The sequence below is a fragment of the Wolffia australiana genome, chromosome 11 (assembly GCF_029677425.1).
Source record: "Wolffia australiana isolate 7733 chromosome 11, ASM2967742v1".
Lineage (NCBI taxonomy): Eukaryota > Viridiplantae > Streptophyta > Magnoliopsida > Alismatales > Araceae > Wolffia > Wolffia australiana.
The window spans coordinates 6914522-6919034 of NC_135845.1; the positions used below are offsets into that span (position 1 = coordinate 6914522).

The following is a 4513-nucleotide window of genomic DNA, read 5'->3' on the forward strand; positions in this document are numbered from 1 at the left end:
GTGGTCTTTCTTGGTCGCCTTGTTTAGCTTCCTATAATCAATACATACTCTCCATCCAGTGGTCAATCTCTTCTGCACCTCTTCCCCTTTTTCATTCACTTCCACTGTAATTCCAGACTTTTTTGGCACCATGTGTACGGGACTTACCCATCTACTGTTGGATATGGCGTAAATTATTTCCGCATTCAACCACTTTATAATTTCTTTCTCAAGAACCTCTCTCATGTAAGGGTTGAGTCTCCTTTGATGCTCTCTACAAGGTCTGGTTTCCTCTTCCAGAAATATCCTATGTTCACAGATTGAAGATGGAATTCCTCTAATATCATCAAATGTCCAACATAGAGCCTTCTTATGCTCCCTAAGTACCTCGAGCAAGTCTTTTTCGTGTTCAGGAGTTAGTGATGAAGATATGATTACAGGTAGGGTTTTCTTCTCATCTAGATGTGCATATTTGAGGGATGAAGGTAACGGTTTCAGTTCTGGTCCTACCTCTACCGAAGGGGAGTCTATGATTTCTTCTTCTAGCCCTCTACCCTCTACTTGTGACAAGTATTCCTTAACCACATTCTCTCCTTCATCCTCTGTACATAGTTTTAACTCCTCATTGCTTCCTAAGGGACACTTCATCATTTTTGATGTATCAAGTTGGACTCTCTCCTTTCCAATTTTAAACTCCACCGTCCCCTTCTCCCAATCCATAATCGTTTTTGCCGTAACTAAAAATGGTCTTCCTAAGATAATAGGAGCTAAGCTAATGTTTCCCGATATCTTTACATCAGTCACTATAAAATCTACAGGTATTTCGCAATTCTCTACAGTGATCATGACATCGGTTAACCTTCCCTCGGGTTGCCTAACAGTTCCGTCAGCTAGGAGTAAATCCATATGTATTTCCTCCAAGTCTCCAAACCCACACTCCTCATATAATGCCGTTGGGATGATGCTTATGCTCGCTCCCGTATCTAATAAAACTTTAGAAAAGGTATTTCCTCCTATTTCACATGTAATGAAAGGGGCTCCGGGGTCTCTCATCTTAATAGGGATGGCATTAAGAATGTTAGAGGCATTTTCAGATAATTTAACTACTTCCCTAGGCTTCCTAATGGTGCAAGAATCCTTAAGGTATTTCTTTAGGGAGGGTGCACACCTAAGCATGTCCTCTACAGTAACAGTCATGGTGGCTCTTTTAAAGTTCTCAAGTAATCTATTTTCATAATCAAGAGTCGGTTTTTTCCTATTTAAAGCTGAAGGGTAAGGAACATGTTGCCCACTCGTAGAAGGTAGAGGTTCCTCCACGTAGGGAGAATCCTTTCCTTCTTCCTCTCTTGGTTCATTCCCCTTCTTAGAATTCTCTATAGAATTCTGATAAGGATCCTGAAGTTCCTTTCCATTTCTCAATTTTGAGATTGCTAGAACTTCAGGATCTTCTCCATTCGTATCATCATGAATGGAGTGTTGCACATGATGTAGGTTGCATGAATTTATTACCGGTTTCGTGGGAAGTTTATATGATGTGCAATGGGGTTCTAGAGTTATACCTTGGTGTTCAGGTGGTGCAGGTCTGAAGCTCTCCAATAGCTTCCTCATCTGTTCTTGGGACTCCAACATCTGCTTCGTTTGGAACTCCATGATGACTTGCATGCGCATCTCCATCTCCGCTCTCAACTTCTGATTTTGCTTCTCGATCATATTTGAAATAACCGGGGTTAGTGTAGAGAAATCAGGTTGAGTTTGAGAGGGAGCCTTATACTGCTGTTGGTGTCTTGATTGAAACTGCTGCTTCTGCTGAAATTGGTGTTGAAAAGGAGCTTTGTTCCCTTGGGTGAAGCTCTCTCCACTTTGAAATCCGACTCTCTTTTGGCCAGCCCATGGTTGTTGAGGTTGATTGAAGGCTTTCACTTCTTCCTCCATGGACTGGCAAGCTCCATCTTCATGTTCCCTGCTAAAACAGAGAGAGCAGATTTTAGCTTTAACAATGGGAGAATTACCTAAAAAAACGTTCTTCAAGGTGGAGGTGAGCTCCTCCAATTTCAGGTTGGTCTCTCTTAAACCCGCTTGTAGCTCCCCCTCCTTGGTGTTGACCTGCAGAACTCCTACTCTTTTTGGCTGCAGGTTTCTCCCATTCTGATTGGCTCCAATCTCCTGCAAGTCAGTTTCTGCAACTCTCTCCAAAATATCGAAAACTTCGTCCTCATAAGCGGTATAAAACGTTCCGCCCGTAGCGAGATTTACTTTGTTTTTCATAAAATAAGCGAGAGATTCATAAAATATTTAAGCTAATTGACATTGCTCAATGCCATGGTGAGGACATTTCCTCAACAAGTCATTGAATCTCTCCCATGATTCACTAAAGGCTTCTCCGTCATGGGGATGGAAATTGTGAATTTCTCTTCTGGAAAAGTTGGTTTTGGAGAGAGGGTAAAATTTCTGCAGAAATTTTCCTTGCATTTCTTCCCAAGAATTAAAAGTAATTCCTAGATTACGATACCATGCGAATGCTTTATCTTTTAACGTCAAAGGAAAATATTTCATTTTAAGCATTTCTGTAGATATTCCGGGAACATTTTGAGACGAGCATCTAATATGAAAATCATCAAGGAATTCTAATGGGTTTTGGGCATGCAATCCATTAAACTCAGGCATGGAATTAATTAATGCATTGTCGTATCGAAATGAAATACCGTCGCCGATGTTCAGATTTACATCGGTTTGTCGTAGGCTTCCCGACGATGTCGACCTGTCCAGCATGGTCCTCCTCCTCTCATGCTGCTGATGAACCTCTTCAGCCATAGTTCTCTGCTGAATTTCTGGTTCTGTAACTGTAGAATCCAGAGTGGCGTCTCTAATAATTTTTTCTGCAGACTTCTCACCAGCTCCTGAGCGTGTAACTACCATAAATCTTCAGCAAAATGTTAGCAGACGATGGGCTGAGGATTTTAAAGTCCTTCAGCTTAAGAGGATAATAAAGAACGACTGTAGATTCAGAAAAACAAAAATTCCTACTGTAATACCGTGCTCCCCGGCAACGGCGCCAGTTGATAAGCTCAATTTTTGGGGTGTTTTTTTACTGGTTATTTAGCAGTTAATACGTGTGAGGATTGAGCTTATACAACGAAATTTATAACCTCACAGCTTAGGGTGAGTGAGGGTCGATCCACAGGGAGACGGCAAAAAACAGCAGAAGAATTCTTTCTATCAAATCAGTTCTTTTAGATCTCAATACTCAAGTATAAACTTTGGTAAACGATCTTCAGTACAAACGACAGAGCTTTGTTTAAAAGTCTCGGTGCAGCAAATCTTCAGTAAGGCTTTCCTTACTGAGGATTTGCCTTTGCCCTTTGGGGCAATTTCACAAACACCCAGCGGGTGTTTGTGCACGCGCGAGCGCCTGCGCGGGCGAGCCTGCTCGCTACGCTGCTGCGCGCGGGCGAGCCTGCTCGAGGCGCTGCTGCGCGTGGGCGAGCCTGCTCGCGGCACTGCTGCGCGTGGGCGACCCTGCTCGCGGCGCTGCTGCGCGCAGGCGAGCTTGCTGCACGCAGCTCTGCTGCGTGTGGCGTTGTTCCCCGCGGCTGGGATTGTTGGCAACCTAGGCTGTTGCCTGGGTTGCTAGCAGTTTGGAAGTTCTGCAGGGATGGATTTCACGATCTGATGCGAGAACAATGGAATTTTTGCTAGAATAGAATGGGCAACGATTCAATCAACTATGAAATTCGAAATCAAGCGTAACCAAAGGAACAACAGAAATTGGAAATGCTGAAGACACAGCTTGTGATCTTCAACCCAACTCTGATTGTCTTAGAAGGGAGAAGAAGATTGTACTAAAACTGAAACGCTCACGCCTCCCCGTGTCACTCCTTCCGGGCAAGGCGACGATCGTCATGCTCCAGCTACTCCTCAGCTTGCTTCTCTCCCAGCTCCAATGCTCATCAGCCTTGGAGGGTCTGCAGAAATCCTTTCTCTCCAAGCCCTAGCTTCCTTGAGAAAAATTCTGGACAACCTAAAATCAACTCTCAAGAGAGTATTTATAGGTTTCTCTTAAGTCATGCCCAGGGGCATTTTCGTAATTTCTGCTTCTTTGAATTTTCGCCCGCTCCTCTTGATCCTCGTCTCTTTCCTTGATCTTCTTAACCTGTCTCTGAATGTTTACTAACCATAAAATGTTAAATATATTCCACTTGATTCAAAGGATCAAGTGGGGTTAGTAATTTCATAAAATGATGCATATGCATGATATTAGCATGATATTAGCATGAATTAATTATTTGATGACATATTTGAGAGTCATCAATGGGGAATATATTTTATGGGGCCATTCCCAAACTCTTATGGTTATGGGTAAATTTTGATAGCAGTTGATTATGTGTCAAGATGGGTAGAAGCTATCCTACCAAGACCAATGATAGTAAAGTAGTGGTGAATTTTGTGGAAAATAATATCTTTTATAGATATGGGTTTCCTAGAGCTATAATTAGCGATGGAGGTTCTCATTTTACAAATTATAATTTCAGAAATC

General features: G+C 42.5%; 1 non-coding gene across 1 annotated transcript; it reads left to right on the forward strand.

Annotated features, from left to right (window-relative positions):
- The first annotated feature begins 2294 nt into the window (after nt 1-2294).
- On the forward strand, nt 2295-2398 carry LOC144709945 (small nucleolar RNA R71). The gene has a single exon (XR_013583163.1). It is a non-coding gene; the product is annotated as a small nucleolar RNA R71 (small nucleolar RNA).
- The last annotated feature ends 2115 nt before the right edge of the window (nt 2399-4513 follow it).